Source organism: Cupressus sempervirens, chromosome 5, assembly GCF_028749045.1.
Source record: "Cupressus sempervirens isolate cs-2001-9-10 chromosome 5, ASM2874904v1, whole genome shotgun sequence".
Lineage (NCBI taxonomy): Eukaryota > Viridiplantae > Streptophyta > Pinopsida > Cupressales > Cupressaceae > Cupressus > Cupressus sempervirens.
The window spans coordinates 377,202,802-377,229,663 of record NC_143122.1 but is presented as its reverse complement, the minus strand read 5'-3'; the positions used below and the strand labels follow the sequence as shown (position 1 = coordinate 377,229,663).

Below are 26,862 nucleotides of genomic sequence, written 5' to 3'. Positions count from 1 at the left end.
GAATTCATATAGTTGTATTGTTAGACTGCATTCATTAAAAAACCAGAAAAATACAAAAATATATTTCATTTTGTGTGGTTTTTCTTTCGAGATAGCAAGCGGATTCAAAATCTTATTCGAAATCGGTCAGAACCAGCAAAGGCCTCCTCGTGAACACTAACATTTATCTTCTACTGAGCGGATTCCAGTAGGTCAAAAGATCGCCTAGAACCTTGGAGTTGATTCCAGAACAATTTTTCAATAGAGGAGTTCGAAAGGATTCCTGCTGTTAAGTATCATGCAAAACAACAGCTCAACAAGTATATGATCAATTTAGTCTACAAAGCGAAAAATATGAAGGCACAACTAAAGTATATAACATTGAAGAAGTTCAAGGCTAGGTATGATTTTGATTATCGAGGAATGCACTCACTGATCAAAAGAGCATTCGCCCATGTTCATCACATGGAGGACATATGGATTAACCTGTGCATGGAGTTGGACATGATGAGGATGGACTATTGTAGGCTCACGTTGCAGAAAATCATTGATCTTTACATGCTCAAGATCCCATCCAATCTCTAGTTTGAAGATGATGGCAATATTATTGATCCAGAATACCATAGTGTTGGTTTTGAGAAGCAGTGCCCTTTTCCTATACATTGGCAGCAGAAAGAAGGCATATCTATCTTTATAGATTGCAGTCTGTTTTGGTGAATAACAACAAATGGTTAAAGATCAAAGGCCTAAAGAGAATGAATCTTAAGCTCAGGGTAGATTGTGGTAGTTTTGGACCACCTGGAAGGAAATCTTAGTTGGAAATTTCTAGCAAAGATGGTGCATCTCCCTCCATTTCAGCTAAATTCCTCGAGTTTAAGATGAAAGTTGGTAGGGGTCTAAATCACCTTCAGAAGCCTCATAAGCGTTTGCACAAGTTCAAGAATCTGATGAGGAGGATGAATAGGAAGGAGAGGTTTTGATCATTTCCCCTCCGCGACCGATAAATCAGCAAGGCCCATCTATTTAGGAAATACCTTTTCTGGGTGTCATAGACGATGATGTGGATTCATTCTCCATTGTTTTCACATCTACCATCCCTGCTTTGGAAGTGAAAACATGGGTGCTTCCTATCTCTTCAGTAGCTACTATTCTCACAGCTGAGCAGTGCGAAAATTTGGGGAATATGTTTGAAGATTTTCCAACACTCACAACAGGTCAAATTTCCCAACTTGATACTTAGATGACTGGTTTTGATCTATTCATGACATAATCTTCTCATCAGGCACCTCTCGGTACAGCTGTGCAAACTGAAGCATGCTCAATTACAACGGAAATACAATTTGGATCAATGTCAATGGTTGTTACGGTACTTGATACAACAGATGAAGGTTTTAGTTTGCCTGTATGGTTGGGCAAGATCACTATGAAGAGAAGGAAGATTGTGCTACCCCCAGATACTCTTCCTATCAAGAAAACTAAGTCTAAGTCTTTGAAAGACAAGATTGTTTCAAGAATAGTAGTAGATTTTGAAAAGACTAAGTTTGTAGAGGTTGGTGAATAATTGGTGGATAAATCGGTTGAAGAACATAATTGTTCAGATTACAAGTTCACCAAAATTGAACTTGATAAGCAATCACGGCTGGGCTATCTACAAGATGCTCATGATGCACTTGCCAATGTAACAAAAAGCAATCATGAGTTATGGGAGACGAAGAATCAGCTCAAGCAGGAGGTTGCTTGCCTAAATGAGTTTATTCAACAATAGTCTTCGCAACATGCAGTCACTATGTCTCAGATGCCTTGAGAGAAATGAATAATGGAAGCGACAAAGACTTGGTTCGAAGAAGTTGTCTTCGATGGAGTTCAGGCCATTACAGATGTGGTCAAAATTCTTGAGCGTATTAGAGGTATTGAAGAGATGTTGCACCACCTGATTGCATCTATGAATCACGAAGCTAACAACTTTGAGGAAATCTTGTGTGATTGGGATGAAATTGCCAATTTTGATTTAGACAACCTGGTCGCATGTGATGTTCCCATCTTGCGAAATGTTCTACAGATGCCACAGACTCATGGGTTACAAGGAAGAGACGTTGAGGAAACTTGTAACAAAGTTGCAGACAACCTTAGAAAACTGTTAGTCAATTGAAACTGAGGTCATGTGCAACTTGGAATAAATGGATGCCAAGTTCTTACTGAGCATGACAACTTGGTCACAATAGAGGAGATGACTTGAGAATATACAATCAGAGATAATGCTGATTTGGATTATGAAGATTTTGGTTATCACATAATGAATAGTTGGAATAATGGGATGCCAAGTTCTTACTAAGCATGACAACTTGGTCAAAATAGAGGAGATGAGTTGAGAATATACAGTCAGAGATAATGCTGATTTGGGTTATGAAGATTTTGGTTCTCACACAATGAATAGGTTTGCTTTGTATAAATCATTAGCAAAGCACCTACAGGATTCTCTCACGGAAAATTGTAAAGTTGTAAAATCAACATATGCTGATGTAGTCAGAATAGAGGCTTTATCAAAGACAATGGAAATCTCAGATCTTCCTTATGAAGATTTTGGTTCTCACATAATGAATAGGTTTTCTTTGTATAAATCATTAGCAAAGCACCTACAGGATTCTCTCGCGGTAAATTGTGAAGTTGTAAAATCAGCATATGTTGATGCAGTTAGAATAGAGGCTATACCAAAGACAATGGAAATCTCAGATCTTCCTAGTGTGATGTCATCATCAAGTTTAAGGAACTTCAGAACAATCCTTAGGATTGTTTCAACTCTCTATTCTGTCTTCTTTCTTCTTTAGTTTTCATGTTGTAGATTGGAGAGGATTTGTTGCATGAAATTGTGTAATTACATGTAATACGATTTACATGTCCTTATGACATGTAATCCAATAATTTCTCTCATTTAGTTTGAAAAGGTCAAAGTTGGTTGAGTTGCTCCCAATTTTTCTTCCTTTTTTAAAACTTCTTTTCCTATATGGAGTGCCCCCTCATTGTAAATATCATCTTTATTGTATGCAATAAAGCTTTGGAGAAATTGTGCAAGCATAACTTTGAATGTGTAGTACTATTTTTAAAGAAAATTGAATACAAAGAGACTATTGGAGCTGAACTTTGATTGAGTGCAATTGTGACTAGTGCAAGTTGGAAGCTTTGACTGTGATTTGCTTTTGTTATCTTCGATTCATGGTTTTTTTTTTGTGTTTTTGATAATTGAAATATAAGGAGTTAAGAAGCAATCGGAGCGGAAGTTTTCACTGGGAGCGGTTGTGGTGATACATAGACTATAGGAGCTTTGACTGTAGCTTGTATCTCCTTAATTCACAAAAATAGTTAGAATTCTTTACTTCTAGAAGTCTTTGTGCCGTAATAATAAAGGTTATTCTTATAGCATAGACTAAGACTGGACTTAGAGCCACATTGGTACACTTTCAGCTAGCCCTTTAGTTAGTGTTGGTTTATGTGTACCACCGTTTACAACTTTAGATAGAAGTGTAGTTAGAGGTTTAATCTTGCCTATTACTTGCTCTGCAAGTAAGTGGATTCTTTTTTGAAAGTGAAGAGGAAAGAATATTCGTAATACCCTTTCAAAATCTCTCAACTTCTTGCTTACCTTGAGCTGATCCAAGTAACGGTGAGGAGGAGCCTTCCCTTTAAGGTACGGGAGACTTTGTCTCACATGCTGTGGTTGGTCTACCTATTTTGTGAGTGAATTTTACCCAAATTGTAAGTTGCAAAATATTCGCCCAACATAACACAGATATAATGAAGGTGTCAATTATATGATTAATGTTGACTTGCTGAAAGATCCCTGATGGATGCCCTTGCTGATCTGCTGTAGTTTTTAAATTAATAAACTATATTTTCCTGTGATTTCTTTGATGGTCTTTGAGAATAGACAGAAGTTGCAGAAGGTTTTGTTTTTGTTTTGTGTTTTTTGATAGTTTTCACAATAGTAATGAATAATGAACAATAAACATGAGAGGAGACTAAAAATAAATAAGAGCATAGAGCCAAATTAGAATTGCTATAAATCGTACCAGACAGATTTCTGATTTATAAAGCCAAATAATAAATTCAATGAGCTTACATCCAACAATAATGCCAAACTGCTGCAAATGGCGGCCCTAAGACTGCAAGGAATCACGTCCCAGCTGAAAGAATCAATCTGCAATGCTGAAACCATAAATCTGCAACCTGAATCCACAATAAAGAATGGTGTACTCTATCCCTGATAGCAACGCACATTTCTGAAGAATCCAATGCCAATAACTACTGAGGGCTACGTCCCAACCAATCCAGAACCTGGGGTTTGCATCCCAGATGAAGAATTGCTCTCTCGGAGCCAATTCACAAAAACAAGTTTTTCAATATGCAAAAGATAATAAGAAATTAGGTCTCCATCTCCTTATATCCCCTTCCAACTATAAATCGAACCCTAAAGGGAAATTACACTTTGCCCTTTAAATAAAATATAATAAAATAACATTTTCCCAATTAAAGTCGTCCATGCTATAGGAAAAACATTACTTTATTAAAATTCCATAGCTGAAAGCATCAAAAAGTCTACAGATAGTAAAAATCATGTATAATAATTCGAGACCTTTCCAACGAGCTATAACACATAGGTGTACCTGATCAACTGAAGCCAAAATCCCCTTATTACTCCAAAATGGTTATATTATTAACCTTATTTTAATTTATTTAATCACCAACTTAGGAAATATTAAAATATATTAAAATATTTCCCAAATGGTCCCAAAAAGCCCAAAATGACCAATCAAACATGAATCTGACCTTGTCACCTGTCTGTGACTGATGCCGGACAAGATGTGTCAACTGGTAGTCCATCCCTAAAATCTAAGGATGCTCCTAAAAAGTAGGAGACAGCCCCAACCAACCAAAATTGAGTCCCAATGACTCCCCTACTGTGTGCACCTCTGAGAGAACTGTCACTGAACTGGGAGTTCCTCCTAAAAAATAGGAGATGCAATCTAAGTCTCCAAAACATTCGCCGAGGTCTCAAAATGCCTCCTAGACCACTCCTAGTCAATCTCTACAAATTAGGAATCCTTCCTAAATTGTAGGAAACTGTTGTCTACTGCTCCAAACTACTTGGGAAGTTCATGCATGACTCTCAAAGTCCCTGGGTTGGTTCCCTCTACGCTCTGCTGGCCTATGGGAACCAGATAATAGACCAACCCTGCTAGAAATGTTGTCACTAAGGAAGGGCAGAAATTGGGGACATGACACTTGCACATTAGTATCATTGTCTCCAAAACTCATGTTGCCGTTTTGCTTATTAGTCGCTGACCCCTTAACATGGCAATTGTATTTTTTGCTTTTACTGAGGTATTTCTACTCATTAAATAATTGATGTTTTTTCAAACATTATTCTAATTGTAGTTAGCAGCATAGATGATGGAAGACATCAATATATGAGAGTAAATATTATATTTTATTTTGATTTTTGTCTTCATATATTAACTATCTTATGAATCTAATATAAATTTCCTTAAAACTAATCCAAGTTACATTATTGTGTCACTCCAATTGCTAAAATGAATCACTCCAATGTGATGATGTGAAATGAAAACTATTAATCTTGCTCATAATCTTGTTCAAAATACTTTTGACTGAATACCATTTGCTCAAGTGCATAGGATTTGTTAGCTTTGCAGGATTGGGGAGGTCAAGTTTGAGGAGCACTTCATCTTTCGCCGTCCTCTTTACTATGAGATTAGAGGAAGGTTCTACTGCCTCTTAGGGAGATGCGGTCGCTCTCGACCTTCTTCAAATATATAGACTAGAGACACCTCTCCCTTTATTTTCAAGAAGCCTTCAGGCTTCGAGACCACACATTCTATAATGTTAACTTTTTTGGGACATTAGAGAATCAATAGGCCAACCCAATAAAATATTAAAATTGACTTATTCGGACTTAATGCAAAATGGTAAAAAGGTTAATTTAATATTATAAAGAGGTTAATAAGAGACAAATGGCAAGAAGACAAGAATGGGAAGCTAAAGGGTCAGAACGTTGCTCCTTAAAAGAACAAAGAAGAGCTCATTTTTGACTCTTGGGATTGAGTTTGATATTCAAATTTCTCTTGGAGAAACTTGGAAGCTAGCAACTTTCATTTTCAGATTTTGAGGACGGAAACCTTCAAGATCTTCTTGGGGGAATCAGATGCAAACCTGGTCCAATCTTTGTGGTGGATTTGAGATGGAGGTTAAATATCCTGGGTGGGTTATTACGCCCTTTAGCACCAGCATACTCATGATGCCTCCACCTTGTCGACTTATTACTTCCTTCTTCACAATGCTTCATTTAGTGCATGGCACCAAAGAACCACTTGGCATCGCCCCTTTTTCTAGATTTGTGAGGTCTAGGACAGGCTCCTCCATGTAGAAGCTTCCTCTCCCAGGATCACTTCAAGGAGGGACAGGGTTTTGATTGATTCTATTGATTACCCTTTAGTTCAGAAGTTCACCACGATTGTTTAGAACCCTTAAGTAGGTTTGGGACGGTTCTCTTTCTTTGCTTTTTTTTTTTTGTTGCTCTCTTCTTTGGACATTGTTTGGTGTCCCTACTGCAGATTGATCCTTTTTTTGTTGTACTCGACAACCCCTTTTCACCACGATTGTTTAGAACCCTTAAGTAGGTTTGGGAGGGTTCTCTTTCTTTGCTTATGTTTTTTTGTTGCTCTCTTCTTTGGACATTGTTTGGTGTCCCTACTGCAGATTGATCCTTTTTTTGTTGTACTCGACAACCCCTTTGACCCTTTGTGGTCTTTTGTTGGACATTAATAAATTTATCTTATTTCATGACATTGATGCTGACTTTAACATTACCTCTTATATGAGCAATATCATCTATTGAGTTAACGACAATATGTTATTTTTGACATCACTGGTGAAATCTAACAATTGCAACTTAGTGCACTTGACATCAATGACAATATTTCCAACATGACAAGGTGAGAAATGCATCTTTGTAGGCTACAATGAAGAGTCCAAAGTAAACAAATCGTAGAACCCCATCACGAAGCAAATTGTAATTAACAAGAATGTAGAGTATATTGAAAAGAACCATGAGATGACATGATGTACATCTCTCTAGGTATTTCAGTTAGGGTGTTTGTTGATTATGAAGAAGAAGGACATGAAGAGTAGCAAGGTGATGGTACAACAAGTTTGGAGCTTATTATTCAACCCAGGAGATCATTTACGATAGACTAGGAACAAACAAACAATCCAAAGCTCAAGCAGTTACACATTCTTTTGAAGAGCTCAGGATCTTGCATCCTCTAAAGCTTTGGACACTTTCTACACAATCTAGTAGCAGTAGTAACAAGAGTTCAAAACTTCAAATCCCTCTTGCTTTCCTATTGCTAGGAAAGAGAAAAATCCACAGGAGATTTATAAAAATCAAAGATATGAAGATGAATTGGTAAATGGAATAGAGAGGAATAGAATATGGGAGTTAATTGATTTGCCTCTTGGTAAAGAAGGGATTGGTGTGAAGTGGGTCTATAAGACCAAAAGTAATGTTGAAGGAAGGATAGGAAGGCATAAAGAAAGGATGGTTAAGGGATACATACAGCAGCCTAGAAGAAATTATGATGAGATGTATGTTCTACTTGCAAGGAGGGAAATTATGCAAGCAATCTTAGCAATAGCAGCCCAACACAAGTGTAAGGTGTTTCCAATGGATGTGAAGTTACCCTTATTGAATGAAATGTTGAAAGAAGTGTGTGTTGAACAACCACTTGGTTACGAAGTTCTAAGGCAAGAAATCAAAGTGGATAGGCTAAAGAAAGATTCCTGATCAGTTGAAACAAGCAACATGGACATGGTACAACAGGACATACTCATATTTGTTGAGAAATGATTTTAGCAAAAGCAATGGTGAGTCCACTCTTTAACAAGTGATGGTAAGATTTTAATGGTTGTCTTGTATGTAAAGATTTAGTTTTCAAGGGGAATGACCATTTTCTCAATGTTGTTTTCTAAGAAGCCATGAAAAAAAGCATTTAAGATGATAGGTTTAAGCATGTTAAAGTTGTCGGTAAATTCTATATTGTAGCCGATGGGTAGAATTGTATTCGAAAGGGCGCTTGATGATTGAGTCACCCCTTCAGGAAAGTATATGTACACCGTCCGGAAGGGACTATTGACAGATCATCATAATCATATTGTAAGCATTGGAGTGCATATTGCGCATATGAATAAAGTATCTGTTCCATGTGATATCTTACTGTACTACATGCGATAAGTATCCTTTTACCGTGCACGGTAAACATTTGGTGCCGTTGCTAGTCGAACTCGGAACAAAGGAAGTGTTATGAAGATTGATGCCGAATTTTCTTAATAAAGATAGGAATAAGATAAAAGATAAGGATGAGATACGCACATCACAGGAAGTATTAATTTTAATACAATAGGCAGAGCGCAAATAGAAGTCTCAACAGCTTACTGATGGACATCGAGGGAGTGAAGGAGCACAGACAGAGGGAGTGCATTCACCTAGCAGACCGAGGAGTGCCGAGGAATTGCTAGAAGGAACTCGACAACGATTGAATTTGGTGGAAGAGACAGGGGAGTTCCTTAACTTGTATACGCCGAGGGTAGAGAATCCGAACGGAGGGGAAGTAACTTCCATGGCTCAAAGTGCCAAAGGAGCACGAGTGTGGAGTGAACTCTTCGTTCCCGATACACCCGACGAACGGATACAGGCAGAAAATCAAACAACTTCGCTTGAGGAAGATCTTTTCTCACTAGGTAACGTGGTTGTCCAAAGTAGGGCGGTTGTCCGAAGCAGCGCGGTTGTGCAGAACGTGGGTGCTTAGAACAACGCGGGTACACAACAATTACCACAGAATCAAAAGAAAGTAGCAATGGAAGGATCGAAGGAAAAATTGTCGAAGTTCAACGGTGATTGGACGACAGATCCAATCAGATATTGCAAAACATGTGAAACAATATGGATGGTGAATGGTGTAACGGATCAGGATGATTGGGTTCGACAGTTCCTGACGACCTAATAGGGTGTAGCGATTGATTGATTTTCGGATGTTGATCCGCATAAATTAACTACATGGACAGAAGTCAGGAAGGAATTCATAGCAGAGTTTCGACTACTAAGGGACAATAATGAAATTGTGGCAGAAATATATAGTACGAAGCAGGGAAAGAATGAAACGATCCGTGTATATGCAAGAAGGTTGAAAGAGTTGCTGGGAAAGATGGAGAGCCAACCAACGAATGGATTAATGAAAAGATGGTTTGTTGAAGGGCTGCGACGGGCACTAAAGAAAAAGATGATAATTGTACCTCCAATGTCGTCATATATGCGTATAATTGGGCAATGGATCTAGAGAGAGAGTGGAAAACGAGCAAAAAGAAGAAACACAAATTGTCGAACACAGATGATTCATCTTCCGAAAGTAGCAACAACGGCGAAGAATCAAGTAAGAAAGTTAGAGCATTGCAGAAGGATATGTTACAGATGATGAAGGAATTTAAAACTCTGAAAAAGAATCTTGACTCGGTGAAAGGGGAATTGTGGTGTACGGATTGTAAAGAGGGCCACACAAAGGGCTTCTGCCCGAAAAAACAATTTTGTGATATTTGCCAGATTGCGAGACATTCCACCAAGGAATGCCTATTCAATATGAAGTCAAAGGGACACTAGCAAGTGTTACTGATATAGGAATTGTCCATTGGAACGAACACGAACAATAATGCAATCTCAGCAGGATATTGTAATAATAACCAATGTCGACGAGGTGGTAACAATAATAATAATAACAATAATGGAGGCCAAAGTTGCATATAGTATGACTCGAGTAGACGGCCAATGATATAATGCTATGTATGCAACCTTTGGGGGCACTTTGCCAGAGACTATGCCACGAAGGAAATGCCACAATTGTTGTGCAGATGGTGTGGTCTGGGAGACCACCAGGATTCAAAATGCCCTAAGCAAGGGGTGAACTTGTTAAGCATTGAAGCATGTGATGAGAAGATACTAGCCATTACTTGCAAACAAGCAAAGAAGACAATGTACCCAGATGCTGAAGAAGAAAAGAAGAGGTTGCAGCAAGCATGAACGGAATTCGAAAAACAAATGGAAACGAAAAAATTACAAACAAAAGACACTGCCAGCACCTCGAAGAGGAACTTGGCAGAACAAAATATAATAAGGCAGGTAATGCAAATGGAAGTTCCTATGAAATTAAATGACCTTACAATGCCTCAGTTGCGGACGACGATACTAAACATGACACCACTCTTGAAAGGAACAGAAGAGATAGGAAAGGATGGTAGCGGAGCGGCTGCAACAGACCCAATGCTATTGACACTCACTACGGGAAGACATCCTGCAGTAGTACAGATGAGTATCCTGGGAATTGTAATGACGGACACAATCGTAGACGGAGGATCAAGAGTAAATGTACTACCGGAGGATGTATGGAAAAAGTTGGGACAACCTATGTTGTGGCCACCTACATTTCAACTACTCACTGTCGATCAACACGGAATCAAGCCCTTAGGGACCTTGATGGTGCAGCCTGTAACCATCGGGACGCAACCATTCTTATTGGATTTCGTGGTCATACCGTTAAAAAGAAAAGGGTACAACACCATCCTAGGACAAGGCTGGTTGGTACAGGAGAAGGTGAAACATGATTGGAAACGAAATACCTTGTCCATGGAATGCAAAGGCCGAAGATTTGTAATCGACTTACACATACAGATGATAGGTGAGGAGGCAGTGTCGTTGGATTCCGAAGGCGAAGGTGGAGGGGAAGAAGAGAATGGAACCTGATGAAGAGGGAGTATTGAGACTGGAAGGAGGGTCTAATGATGATGACTTGGACTTGGTGAATGGCCTACTTCATTGACAGATGGAGGACTACGAGCTCTTTCCGAGCTATAATATGTTAAGGGTTGACGAAGGTAATAAAGGAGAGGAAAATGAATGTTCGAACGAATACAGAGAAGCGAAAGAAGGAAAGGTGATTACGACTCAAGCTGAAGGAAAGAACATATCGTATGGCCAGTACAAGAGGAAGAACATACCATATGAACCCAACAAAAGGAAAGATTCCACCGTACAGTACATGGTGAATGGACCGCGTGGAAACAAAAGGTTACACCGCACCATGGATTTAGTATAAAGGTGCCGACAGCAAGGAAAACACATTGTAACAAAGAGGAAGGGCTTGATAAAAACTTCAGCAGTACGGAGTGAAGGTTCTAGAATCAAGAATACAGTTATTGATGGCAAGGAGTGGTAGCTGACGAAATTCATGGTATCGAGTTTAAGAATCATGATAAAAAACAAGCTAGGAGAAATGGAAAGCCTGAGGGAAAGATAGTATAATTTAAATAAACTAGATGAGCAATGATTTTAGGCACAATGGGCCACAAAAGTTACACAGAACAGGCATAAGGCATGGCATGACAAGCACTTGAACATATTTCAACCAGGCTAATTAGTTTTGAAGTACAATGGGCACAATGAGATCAGACTAGGAAATTCAAGGTAAAATGGGTAGGATTGTATAAGATCTACGAAGTTGGCGATAATGGAGTAATCAAATTATGGACGCTCGATGGGAAGTAAGTGCCTGATGCAGTGAATGGGTTAAAACTAAAAATCCACCATGAAAGAAATAATGAGCCTCTGTAGACAAACAACTTAGAGAGAATATAAAGAATTAGAATGTGTAAATAAGAAATCAAAGATAAAAGTATAATAGAAGAATAGTGCAACAACAAGATACTAAATAATAGTAAACTAAAGGCTAAAAAAACTTTGTACGACTACTAATTGGGAACAAGATGACATCGTACTGTCTTGATTAATGAGAAGGGCATTGAATAGGTATAAGGAATACACTGTACGATACAAAGGAGCAAGGCAAAGCACTGTACAGTAGTGGAAAGGTAGCCAAATATAAGACACCATGCAGTCTGGAGAATAGCGTGCATAGATACCAACATCATATGGCCTAGAAGACAGAAGCATAGAACTTTAATGTGTCGTACGGTTTGAAGAATTGTAAGGATACTGTTATCATACGGCCAACAGTCGAGGGAAAAAGGTAATGTATGGACAGCAAGAAAAGTCACTGTACGACCATTGTACGGTATAAGAGAAACATTGGAGGAGTACCGTACGACCTTCATATAAGAGCACCGTATGACCTCCATATAAGAACACCGTACGAAAAGCTTAGGGAGGGCAAACTGCATAGTAAAAGTAATAGAGGTGAGCCGTACGGTCAGAGAGAAGCAGCCTTTACGGCCAAAATAGAACCTAACACAAGGTCTGTAGGAGCAGTTTAAAGATACCATACGACCACCATTCAAAGATGGCACTGTACGACTGAAGGAGAGAATACTATACGATTTTTTTGGGATAGAAAACACGGCCATATGGCCAAGCAGTTCAAAGGAATCAGGCCATATGATCATTGGTCTCAAGGAAACAGGGCTATAATTACAGCATACTAGAGTACGACAGGAAGGTTCTTAAAAAAAAACGACGACAAATCAGTTCAGCTGCCCCTTGACCCCGCTGGGGGCATTGCCCTCTAGACCCCTGGTCAGTTCAATTATCAGTCGTGGGAAGTGTGACCAGTTGATGAGACTGGGAGTTGCTACAGGCATAGTGTTTGAATGTCAGAGGTGAAGAGAGCACTGGAGCAAGCCTTTCAAGAGGGGTGCTACGCTTTGAGGCACTCGGAGTAGGTGTTGGTTGGACATGAGGTTGTCTTGGTGGATGCATAGCTCGGGACGAGCTGACCACCTAGTTGGAGGCAGTAGAGCGACACTTGGCTCAGCTTACCCTGGAGTTGGAAGTAGAGAAGGCGGCACAGGTGGCTATCAAGGTTAGATTGGCTAGGGAGATAGTATTGTGTTAGCAGAGGCTATAGATGCAACATGTTTTTGGAGACCAGTTTGGTGCAGGCACGAGAGGAATGTGAATGCGATGTGTCAGGAAAAGATCTACCCTGTTATAGTTAGTCACAATTAATGTATTCTATTTTGTTAATCTGTCTCAGACATTTTATTGTCGTCCATAGACGAATTTACTTTTTTTTGGGGGGGGGGGATGATGTTGTCGGTGAATTATATATTGTAGCCGATGAGTAGAATTGTATTCGAAAGGGCACTTGACAGTTGAGTCACCCCTTTGGGAAAGTATATGTACATCGTCCAGAAGGAACTATTGAGACATCATCTTAATCATATTGTAAGCATTGGAGTGCATATTGCGCATATGAATAAAGTATTTGTTCCGTGTGATATCTTACTGTACTACATGCGATAAGTATTCTTTTACCCTGCATGTTAAACAAAAGTATCTTCTAAGCATTTAAGTAAAGCAAACGAAGCATGGTATTTTTATCCTTCAAGAAAGGTTTGCAGCAGAGAATTTGAGGTTTGAAATGCAAAACAAGAAGCCTGCACTAAGACCAGCAACTGCAAGTTTAAATTAAGCAAGGAAGAGTGTAGCAGCAATGTGAACCCAACCTTGTCCAAGAGTACAGTTGGAGGTTTGATGCATTTGACTACAATTAAGCCTGATATAGTGCACATAGTAAGCTTGAAAGGATCCTAACGTATGTAAATGTCACCAAAGAGTATGGTATTTTGTGTAGTATAGGAAATGAGTTTAGGCTAGTTGGATACACCAACAGTCACTGGCAGGACGTGTATTTATTGAAAGAGCACATCAGCTAATGTGGTTTAAGAGCCATTTAATGGGTTTTCAAGAAACAACATTTTGTTTATTCTCTTACCATAGATAAAGCTGACTGTAAAACAGCAAATGTAGCTGTATGTCAAGCTATTCGGCTATGTAAAAGCCTAGCAGATGTGTAAGAACGAGAATGTACAACTGTATTTTGTGGCAATGTATCTTCAATAGCATTGACAAAGAGTCCAATCTTATTATGGACAAAGAAAACACAAAATCAGGGATCATTTCATAACGGAGCTAGTTGAACATGGAGATATAGAAGTTTTGTATTGTACATTTGAGCAGCAGACATTTTTACTAAGCTACATACAAGAGAGTGCTTGAGAATCTTTTTGGGCATCATGGACATGGTGGTGGCAGCCTCGTTGCAATCCTTAGAATTAGCTTCAGATGTATTGTACAGTGAGCTCAAGTGAGCTCTGGATTTGATAGTTGTAGCTCCAGAATTGTGGATTGAGCATGAAAGAGGCTCAAGATTAAGGGGGAGTGTTGGAATTTATTGTATTCCTGAGCCTTTCAAAAATATTTCTGGGATCTTTATCCGTTCTGTCCTTCCATTTGACACCAGCTTTGCTAGTTTGAATTTGGATTGAGCAGGAGCTTTTGTTGTGGCAGAGACAACAAAAGTGAAAAGGGAACAATGTTTTGCAACAGTTATCATTTGCAGTGAAGTTGCAGTGAACAGCATATCGGTGTGCAGAATAGAGGAATGTAATTTGCAGAAGCACTGTCTGTGAAGAGAACAAAGAATAGAGGAGCAGTGAGTGTTCTGCAGCAGCCGGCAGCTCATTGGAAGAAAAGAATAGGTTACAGCTTCAAAACATAGCAGTCATGGTATCTGTAGATAGTTGCAGATAACAGTCATGGACAGCAGCTCCAAATAGTTGCAGAAGAAATGTTTGTAATAATACTGTAAGTGATTATGAAAGTTTTATAAATGATACTCTTGGGATTAATAGAGTTTATTTTCTCTGTTTTCATGGTGGTTGTCTCTTCCAGTGACTTCACAATGTGTGTCTTCTGTGTTTTATTTGAGTTTTATTCCATTGATTTGGTATCCGAGCTGCAATCTCTGTGGGTAGTTTGGATTTCATCCCAATGCTATGCTTGTATCAATCTAACTCTGTCCATAATAATTGAACAATACATGAAGAACTGATAAAAGAAATCAATTACTTAAATCGAAGAGTGAGCTGGAAAACTTATTTCATTACGTCTAAATTTCTTTCTATGACATGATATGTACAAAGCATGAATTTACCACTTCATCACATTACTAATTTATGATCATAGCCAACATTATGCAGTATATATTTCAATTTATTTAATAAAATATACAATATTACACTTTAATAGTTGTGGTGGCACTTTACACAGAAACATCTGATACATGTAATTTTTAGACAATGGAGTTTGGATTTTTGTTGGGCCTCACCACTTGAAAAGAAAACAACAGTACATATTGATATAATCCTAAGTTGCTGAGTCGGGAATGGGAACAGGTACAGGTACGTGGGTACGAAATGCTGGTATGGCATAAACTTTTGTCAAGGGATGGGTAAATTTCATACAAATATACATATGTATGTATGTATATGTGTATGTGTGAGTATAAGTATGCATGTATCTATATATGCAGCTTAAAAATATAATTAAGTTCAGAATGTCATATACCTATACATATGCTAAACAAAACCATTACAAATTTCAAATTTTGAAACATATCATTCTAATTTCAATTCAGGTTTCTGTATCAAGAAGATCAAGCCAGAATCTCATGGTAGATAAGTTCAGGGTTGGCTAATCGGCAGTCTAGGTCTTAAAAATATCTAAAAGATCAAACTAGAACACTAAACATTTCAGCTTTTAGAAACACAAATCCCAGACATGTACCCAGTAGATTCGTTTCAGAATCAGATTCCACTACTGGCACTCCCACCGCAGCTGCTTGGTGCTTGAGGATGAAACCCTTTAGGTGTGAACTTGGTCCTGTTGGGTGCAAAAGTCCTTGGGATAGTGGATAGTGCATGGTGCAGAATATTTCAGATTTTTATTGAGATTCAAGAATCAGCAGGATGAATAGTTACATTATTGCACGTGTTAAGGATGCTCCAGAGTTTAGAACTGTTTGCTTGGTGCTTTCCTAGTGAGTTGTGTTGGCACTTGCCTTTTATTTGAATGTACGTGTTTCATGAAAATAATATTAAAAAATTTCTGTAGTTAAAGGCTTTCTGGATGTACTAAATTCATATGCATTTAGCATAGGACATAATGTCTTCCAAACCCAATAATGAATCCTGTTTAGTCTCATGCAAGCTAAATGGAAGAGTGATGGTGTCCTGGTTATGGTAAGTAGCTGAAGCAGGCTTCATTCAGATGCAGAATTAAAAAAGAAAAAGAAAAATTTCATAAATACATGTTTCTATTCTCTTTTCAAATTATTTTTTTCTCTAACCTGGCCAAACACGAACAAACTTAGCTTTGCAATGGTATAGGGAGAATGCAAATTTTTTTGCATTTTTAATTTGCAATCCCCATTGATGAATTTAGGTGCTCAGAGCTTTTGACCCTTACCATGCTTCAGTCATGCATTTTGGTGATTCTTAGCTGACATGGCTGTCTGATACTTGCATTACCAATGTCCAATGAGGATTGGGTTTTTGTGTTAAACCACCCAGCTATTGTCTTCCTTATACAAGTGTAATGATGTTATACTTTCACAAGCAGATTAATGGCAATAATGCTTTATCATTGAAAAATAGGATATACAGAATCCATTGCATGGTCTCCTGGATTGCCCTCCTTTACCACTTCATGCTTCCTTTGGTTGATTTATCTTTTAAAGAGAATCAAGACACAAGATGGAGCATTCTTGGTTTTCCAACTGATCAACCTAAAGGCATCGACTAAGGTGTGCAAATGATAAAATTTACTCTAAAAATTGCAGAGGAAACATCAAATGACAATAGTCATAGCAAAATGTTGCGTCGTAGCCATGCTCATAGGAAGGTGAAATATGGGAGTTTCATAAATCTGCAATAGCTCTAGTGAAAAAAATAAAGGAAAGAAGAGAAGATTGACACAACTCATTCCAGAATCCAAACAAAATATCCCTATTCATTTGGAAACTTTTCTTTATATTGAATTTTTTATAAACGAAAGAGAATGTGTGTTTTTGGTTGTGGAGCATTTTGGCTGTTGTGGACTAAAGAATGAAAGTAATCACTTTATCCTCATACTGCAAGAATACCGAGAGTTGACATTAGAATAATAAGATACAAAAGTAAGTGCTAGCTAAAGGGAGTCCTGATAAATATTGTATAAATGCACTCATTTTCCTCAAGTGGTACACTTTTTTTTGGAGAAAAGATGGCTTGAATGAGTGAGAAACCCAAGTGGTGTACCATATGTTTTTAAACCTCATGCTCAGTTACCTTCATCCTCAAATCTGCTGTTTTCACTTTGAATACACTTCAGGAGGTGGGTTCTTTCTGTCCAAATGATGTGTATCCTGCTCAAGTGGAAGATTCTGGAATCCAGAAGTATCCTCCAGGGCTGATACTTCATGTTATAGGATGTTCAAGTCTATGATTATGGTAGTTTTTCTCGCGCTTCTGCCTTACCTCACAGTGATATACTTCAATTTTTTTTTCTTTTTTTCTGTAAGCTAGCCCTAACTAATGTTCATGCTACATTTTTGCAGTATGAATTTGGAAGAGGATGTCTCTGTAAGATATGATTTAAAGGCATTCGAAGATGTTAAGCTGGTAGTAGTCAAATTTCACATACTGTCAGATTGGTGTACTCTGTTCGGATTTGATCGAATTGCTTGATTTGATGATTGCTTAGCATCCCTAATTTTGAAACTCCATTTCTATTTTCTTTTTCAAGAAACAGGTTTGAAAAGAACAAAATCTTCAGAGATTATTTCAAGATGTATGTAATGTTCTCTAGAACATAGCATTATTATTTTTCTCATATATTTTTCCCACTTCGGACCTGTTTTTTTTTCGAAACTTCTATATTTAAAGCCAAGTGTTCGTTTCTATATTTTAATAAATCTGATTTTGGACTTTTTGCTCACTGGTGTGCAATGTCAAAATCAACTGGCTTCCATTAATGCAAAAAATCTCTTTCTTTTAAAAGATAATTTGAATCTTTTATGTTTCAGGTGCCAACAGAATACCGCTGAATGACACATTCGAGTCAAAGACGTGCGTATGCTATACTGCACTCGTCTCTTCCTAGCATGAGATGACATTTCTATTCTTTGTATTTGCTTCTTTGAAGGTTTTGCTAATGAATTGGTGGGCTTGGTCAGGATGAAGTTTTGAGTTAGCCCGTGAGACTATAGCTTAAGTTTCCAAAAAATATCTTAGAACTTTGATTGGCGATTTTTTAAAGAAGAATTCAAGATTGTATTACAGCCGAGAGTTTCAATCTGAGGGGATGTATTTTGCAGTATTAATCTTGATTGGTGCTTGCAGCAAGGGCCTATCGATGCCTTTGATTTGGTAGTGGTAGCAGCCTGAATCAAAGCGTTGAAATTCAAACAATATTTAGTCTCTTTCCTAGTTTGATATTCATAAAAACAAATGGGATGTAGAGGTTGATCATTGCACCGTAGTAGATCATTAAATTTCAAATTTTAGATTGGATGTACTTTTCTATCACTTTTGGTATATATCTCATATTTTTTCTACTTCGGTTTGATTTCAGTCCGTTGTGAGAGTATTTTGAGGTACCATCCATTTAGCCGGGTGCGAAAGAACATCTGGTTACTAACTTGCAATATATGAAGGAAAGAACGATCCATAAATAACGATCCATCCCTCCTAGAAAGCATGTTGATCTCTTTAACTAAAAGAGCTAGAAGATACCTACTTAGGAAAAATAAAATACAATGTGTCAAAGTTCCCGTCAATAGATAGAGAAGAAGAAAAATGTAGATTATAAATGAGAGTGGAAATGGATATATGTATTAAATCATATCGAGCTATCTAGAGATATATAGATATATAAATGAAAAATAGAAATATTTATGTCATTTTAACAAATATTTAAATAATAATTACGATTTTTGATTTAAATAATTTTGTATTATTCATTTTTATCATAAACAAGGATGCAAAGTGTCTAGTTCTTGTCTATAGAAGAAAATAATATGAATGTTATGCAATAATAAAATGTACAAAGTCTCGAAAATAATATGTTGCATTTTGTGTATAAATAATTAAAAACTCTATAAAACAAGTCAATTTGTCATTTACTATATTTTTATGAATTATTTCAAATATAATATAGATGAAAGTTTTATAGTTGCAAAAAAAATTGAATAATAAATTGTTTTGACTGGACAAACAAATAAAGACAAATATATTTTTATGAATTATTAGTTCTTTCAACTATAATATAGATGAAAGCTTTATAGTTGCAAAAGGTAATTGAATAATAAATTGTTTTGATTGGGCAAACAAACCAAAGAAAAAATTGCACTCTTTATTGTAGCACAAAACAACCACTCAAATTGTCAGTAAATATAGTGTTGAATTATTTTAAATACAATAAATATGAAAATTTTATAGCTCAAAAAGTAATTTAATAATAAAGTGTTCTAATTGGACAAACAAATTAAAAAGTAAAAGTGTATTGAATGCTATAGTTTCTTGCCTATGACAATATGACAAGAACTAATAATATAAATTTAAGATCAATAAACATATTGAAATAAATCATTATCACAATATTACAATAGAGTGGGCTTTTAAAGTTTTCATAATGGTGGTCAAATTGTAGAACATTATCTAAATAGATAATTTTTTTAGATTTTAAAATAATTAATTTGAATTAATTTTTTTTATATTTCTAATAAAATAACAAATATTTATGAGTAGTATTATAATATTATTTAATAATATTTGTATGTTTCAATTTTTTATATGTGTACTTATTTTAATAAATTTTTATTATGACTTATAATACAGTTTTTCTTGTAAGGCAAAAGTTGGGGCCACTATACAGAGAAAAATTTATTAGAAGAGAAAGAAAGGTAGGTCAAGGACACAACTGGGAGGTCAACCAAGACCTCAAATCGGCCTGAAAAGAACAACACTGGGAAGAGGGCAATCCCACCAAACCAAATGACGCAAAGAAATTATAAACCCAACTCCTTAGCTAGATTGCTTGAGGCAGTCATTTGCTTACCAATTTTTGAAAGGCTACTAGAAACCACTGTGCGATCGCCCAAATTTGAATTAGCTCCCAAATTGGAAAGCTAGTCTGCCAGAATGTTTGCTTCCCTATAACATTGAGCAATTATATATTCCTCAAACCTTGGTAAAAGTATCTAAACTTCCCCCCAACACATATTGTAGTTCCCAGTTTACTAATTTTTTAGTCACTATAGTAGAAATTATAATATGAGAGTCGCCTTCTATGGATATTTTGTTAATGCCCATTGATAATGCCAGCTTGAGACCTTGAAGAACTCTAGCTTCTGCCATATTGTTTGTGCCATCACGAATTCTAGCATACACTTGATAAAATTGACCCCTTGTGATCTCGAAGCATAACACCAATCCTTGATCTGCTTGGGTTTTCCTTGAAAGCCCCATCAAAATTCATCTTGGTGAAAGGAGGAACTAGCTTGGTCCGTTTGATGTTTCTTCTATTTTCTTGCTTGGGGAGCCTCCCAACCAAAACACTTTAAGGGGAATCTTGACCCCCTTCCACTTATTTACAATGCTGTTGTCAACTGAAGAATAACTTTAGGAAAGTGTTTTTGACCTCATACAAAAAGTGTTGATGGACTCTATAATAGAGCCTTCCATCTGTTCACACACCATGGGCGTCATTGAGCTCTCTTTCTTGAAGATTCTTTTGTTCCTCTCCCACCATATATCCCAAATAATTACAAAAGGGACAGTTCTCCAAATTTTAGCAAAAAAAGATTCTTTGTTAAGAATGGGTCAGCCTGTGAGAAGATGTCTCAATGTGGCCGGAAATGGATCTTCCCAACCAAGCTTGTCAAACACCCATTTCCAACACACTTGAGAGAAATCACAATTCAATAAAAGATGGTTTTTGTCCTCTTCCATTATACCACACAACACACATACCAAGGGATTTGCTATACCAAGCTTATAGAGTCTATCACTAGTCAAGATTCTATTTTGGAGGGCTAACCAAAGGAAAGAGCCCGCCTTTGGTTACACTGCATTGTGCTAGCAAAAGGAAAATTTTGGATTCTCTCTCAGTGCTCTACCTGGTAACAAAGATTTGTAACTAGCCTTTATGAAGTATTTTTTGTTTGGGCTCTTTGCCCAAATAAGGCTGTCCTCCTCATTGTTAATGCACAAAATTCATTTTTGCAACTCATCCTCTAAAATCCTTTTTTTCGAAGCTGAGATAGAGGTTAGTGAAAGATCCTTCCAGACTGCTCTAGACAACCCATCATAGTGACATAGAGAAGTAGTCTTTGACCCTTGAACCCCACACCTCTTCCAAAATAGCTTTGGCATGTGGGATGTTACAAATTGAGATAATTGAGGGAAGACCATTCCATGAGTCCAACCAAAAGAGTGCCTTATCTCCAGAGTTTATCAGCCAGGTTAAGTGTGGGATGATTACCTCATGACTCCTAACCATGAAATTCCACATTGAAGAACCAGTTGGGGGATTACTCATTGTGAAAATCTGCTTAGGTTCGGTCATGTCTAAGTACTTAGCCTTGATCAACGTAGTCCACAAAACGTTGGGTTTTTTGTAGAATTTCCAAGCTAATTTTGCCCCTAGGGCTGATATTCCTTTCCTATATCTTGTGGATCCCCACTCCTCCCCCATCCTTTGGCATACTTGTATTATCCCATGACACTAATGTTATCCTCTTTCTATCATCCAAGTTTCTATGCCAAATGAAGTCCCTCATAAGCTTTTTTAGGGAGCTCATGACCCCTTTAGGTGCCATCAGCACTGACATAACATAATTTGGGATGGTGCTTAAAACAGACTTGACTAACAAGAGCCTTCTTGCCAAATACAACCATCTTGTCTTCTAGGTTGAAATCCTATCCGAGTATGCTGCTATGTTATTTCCTTGAAAAAACAGAATGCCTAAATACTTACAAGGAGTATCAACCAAAACGAAATGGAAAACTTTTTGGATTGCCCCTCTTGCATCCCTTCTTAAATTAAAGAGGAAAATCTTAGACATCATAATTTAGTATTTTTAATTTCTCTTCTAACTAAACGTTTGGGACCACATCAATATAAATTTTATCAACATGCATTAATTAAATCTTTTATTAGTTTAATACTTGTCGAAAATATTAAATATTCAATTAACAAGTGGGATTTCAATCATTATACTTACAAAAAAGTTTGTTATATATTAGTTAAATAATAGTATTATTCAAATTTCATATAACATATGTTTTAAAATGATTAAATAATAAATTATATAATATAATGATTGAAATAGATAAAAATAGAAAAATTAAAATATATAAATATAAATTAAAAAAAATCTTATTTTTCATTTATATATATATATATATATATATATATATATATATATATATATATATATATATATATATATATATATATATATATATATATATATATATATATATATATATATATATATATATATATATATTACTAAATAATAAACTTTTATTATAGTATAATGATTCCATCTTTAGTCGTGTGAACTCTTGCGGAGTGATCTTGTATCTCCAACCCTTTTTTTGTGAATTGTAACTAGTATATTATTTATTAATAGAAAAAAACTATTCATAAAAAAAAAGTGAATAAGAATTTAATTATATGAATATTAGTTAAAAAAGTAAATATATAATTAACTACTACTATATTTATTATAATAATAAATGAATCACTTTGGAAACGAGAAACTTTTTTTTCACATAATATTTCTCATGCCTTATTGTCTAACAAATTTTAGTTGAATAGGCAGTTTTCAATGGCATGTGATTTATTTTTAATTGTTGCTATGGTCTTCACAATTTAAATAGTCGGCACAAAAAAATTTCTTGCCAAAAAATCAACAGCTTTGGAAGGCATTAAGAAAATGGTGAATTTCTTGTTTCCAAAATTAAATAGATAAAAATATGGATAACAACTTGTATTAAGTTAGAAGATAATGGAGAGGTAGCCAAATGTCATCTTACTGAGTCATTAGTAAATTATGGTGGATGACAGTGGCAGTTTTAATGATAGCTTTTCATTGTGCATAAAAAATCAATATTTTTGATTAAATTTTTTTTTTATGACTACTAAAATTATAAATTAATCAAATAAAAAAAATTAGATTTATATAATCACAAAAAAAAGAAAATAGATATAAACATTAGAAGTTGTATTTAATATTTTTAATTCTATGTTATGATTGGTTGATCCAATTGACAAATTGAATTGAATGAATGCAATAGTATCTTGCCTCTTACAGAGTTTGTGCTACAAACAAGACACAAGGTTTGTCTAGAAGAAATATTACCAACAAGAAGCTTCTTGCTTATAAAAAATCATCCAAAGAAAGGTTTTTTGAAGAAATGTTTGAACAATTATCAGATTTAAGAGAGCATGATCTAAATATCTTATTGTCATATCAAACAATTAATCCTCCACAAGTTATGTATGTGGGGAGAGCACTCTCTCTCAATTAAGTCTTAGTATGTCTCCTTCAACACCCTTTTTAAACCTCTCAATCTTACTTATGTGAGTTTGACTTTTGAGTCACCCCCTCCAATTTTGGTTAGATTATTATTATTATCAGGCCATTGGCAATGCAATTGGTTAGGCCAACTCCACTACTTGCAACATGGGTCTCTCTACTTTATCTCATATTTTGGTGGACATTGATAACCCCAAGCCTTTCATGGGGATAAGGTTTTGATGTTGGGAGAAGGGTCTTGGTCTCAACCATTAGACTACTAGCAATCACACCTTATTGTGCAACGGGTATGGTGCAAAGTTATGGACGGTCAACTAAGTATGCATTCCTTTGTCTATCCCACTCGTCCTTTATATGTACTTATCTCTCCACTACTATCTCACCATCTATAAGTCTTTCTATCTTTCCCTCTCTAGTTCTCCCTCTATATTCTTCTCCATCTCTATCTTCCTCTTACTACTCCATCTATAAACACAACTCCCACTCTCTTATCTCTATATTCCTCTCATTACTCTATCTCTAGACAAATCTCCACTCTCTATTCATCCATCTCTCCCATCCTATTATTTTAAATTCTTAAGTCTCCATATTTCTTTTCCCATCTCCCCCTCACCCTCACCCTCTATCTCTATCTTGTTATCTTTTCATCTCTCTCTCTCTCTCTCTCTCTCTCTCTCTCTCTCTCTCTCTCTCTCTCACACACACACACACACACACACACACACACACATTCATTGTTGATATTAGAGTCATCCCTCTTTTTATTTATTGATTCCTATCTCTATCTTCATCTTTCCATCATCTCCATGTAGATCTTTCTATTAATCCATATCATAATCTGTATATCTTTATTTGTCTCTCTTCGTTCTTATCTTTTGATATTTTCTTCTCTTTCCCTCAGTATCTATGTATCTCTCATTATCTTTATCTCTCCCTATACCAATCTCTATCTCTTAATGCACATGCAAACACACGCACAAGCACACACACAAGATGCTTTAAACTTTTTCTCTATGTGAACATGCATAAAAATGAGCAAGCAAGTTGGGTTCAATCATATTACACCCTTATGATGAAGTTCTAAGTGTTAATTTCTCTAGAAGTAACACACTTTAACCTCTAAAACTTTTAATCTAATATCAATCACATGCATCTAACATATCTAATTAACATGAAAGTAAAGACATGCACGGAAATAGATAACACAAGATTTGGTCACCCAAAAATCCTCCAAAATGAGAAGGTAAAACTAGGGTGGGGATAACATCCACAACTTATCACTGCAGCAATATGCAAGTGGTTAAGGTTACAAAGTTTGACCACGATCAATGGTCTACCCTATGAAAGGCCTGCCCTGTGAAAGGTTTTACACCCTGTTAAAAGTGACCTGGTTAGAGGATTTACAAACATTCACTTGGAATGTTACCCTATTAAAGGATTTACAACCATGTTAAGGATCTACAATATAGCTGTTAAGCCAACCTATCATCATAGGATTTTCATTCTCCTAATACAATGGTTAGAAAGTATAGTAGAATGTCTTGACCTGATGACTTACAATCTTCAATTGCTGATTCCAGATCCTTGTTCTGCTCAATCTAATATGATCCTTCTTGATATGATATAACTCTGTTCGTAGTACTGATACTCTGTTATGATCAACTTGATTTTGCAGTGCTGCTTTTCCTCTAAGTCCTTACACCCCTTTTGCTTCCTTCAAAACTTCGCTAGCATTCTTTCATGCATTCCCACATGACCTCTTACTCACTTCCACTTCAACACTAAATTATGGGGTTTCAACCTCCTTATAAAGGCTTTGAGACTTAGGGTTAGGTATGAATCTACAATCGAGATTCATCCATCTTTTCCCTCAATTCTTTCCATATTTCTTGATTGATTGCATGCTTTCTCCATTTTTCTGATTGGTTGCATGCTGATTACATAGGAAATGTAATAGATTCGATCTTATCTTTTAGATCCTTCGAGATTCATCTTGAGTTGGCTCAAAAACGGTTTACATCTGAGTTTGTGAAGGCACAAACTCATATGTTGATTCTGTGTTACTCAACACTTACTGATTACTGATGCTCGACACATATAGGATTTATGTCTTGCTTAGCTCCTATAGTGACTCTATCTCACTTGACATCTATAGTTTGCTCAGCACGTATAGTGACTCGGCATCACTTTTCACTCGACACTTGAAACTTTCTCGGCACCTGAATGAATCGACACCTATTGAACTTTTGGCTCGACACATACTATAGCTCGACATCTATATTATACTTGGCATAAACCTTAGAATTTTCTTAAGTGTGTTGACACTCAATTGTCAAAACCAATCTGAGACCAAAAATCTCCCCCTTTGACATGAGTGTCAAAAACACTTAACTAAACATTATGAATCTAATCTTTATGAGTATAATACACATTTTTTTCAACATATACAAAACTTCAAAAACCTGTTCAAAATTTTGTAGAAGGCTATATACCTCAAAAACTTGTAACTCCCCCTGAGCTAATGTGCCATTTCTGTATCCAAAACTCCTTATGCTGGATTTGTCTTGTGCTGATTATTCTGATACTCTTTCTCTTTGCCTTGTCATTCCTTCCCTTATTTGCTCGGTTTCTATTTGCTCTATTTTTGCTCCCCCTTTCACACATTTTCCCTTGCAGTTTTTGTATCCTTTTGGCTTTATCTCCTCAAAACTTCAAAATTTTAATATCTCCACCTTTGGGTTATTATCTCCCCCAATTGATTAAATCTCCCCCTTTTTGACACTTATGTCAAAGGGTTCTATGAATGAACTGAATATTTAGCCAAAAAAGATTTATTTACTTCCATAATGATCTTCAGAGTAGCATCCGAATTGTTTAATGCAATTTCCAGTGCTTTAAGTTGGATGGTTGTCTCTGCTGCAAGGTGTACTAGGCCTTCCAATGTAGAAAGATTGGGATCTTTCTTTAAGATATTCTTTGCATAGGCCATCTCTTTATGCAAAACTTCCATGTGAGGGGTTATGGCAGATTGTATTTGTATCAACTTGGCCTTGGTGTTAGCCTCATTTGCTATGAGTATAGCTAATTCGTTTTGCATGTGAAGCGTTGTAGCAAAATGCTTCTCACTTTGAGCTAAATCCTTTGGTAGCTGCGTGCTAGATACTTTGAGGTTCCTTTCTAAGCTCAATATCCTCTGGCTATTTTCTTGTGTGAAGTATGAGGAATCACACATTTTAGAGTACAATGAGAATATGTTCTCAAGTACTGCTTTCACCTTTTTAACCTTTTTAGCTAGTTCTACTTGAGAAAGTGCTATTTCACCAGATACTTTCTCATTGACCTTCATCTAGAATTTCTTCTCAGACCATTCAAGCAATTTAGCATT

The 26,862-nt window shown here is 36.4% G+C and overlaps 1 protein-coding gene across 6 annotated transcripts in view; it reads left to right on the top strand.

Moving 5' to 3' along the window:
* LOC149556341 (uncharacterized) overlaps window positions 1-18,489 on the top strand; it is a 102,156-nt gene extending 83,667 nt beyond the window's left edge. Inside the window, exons 2-5 of one of the 6 annotated variants that reach the window (XR_016364679.1) lie at window positions 17,487-17,550; window positions 17,681-17,719; window positions 17,955-17,997; window positions 18,105-18,489. The gene's annotated coding sequence lies outside the window, so the exon portion shown is untranslated. Of the gene's footprint in view, window positions 1-17,486; window positions 17,720-17,954 lie in introns of all 6 variants that reach the window. The other 5 variants (XR_016364676.1, XR_016364678.1, XR_016364677.1 and 2 more) reach the window with 5 other exon arrangements.
* Window positions 18,490-26,862: the final 8,373 nt, after the last annotated feature.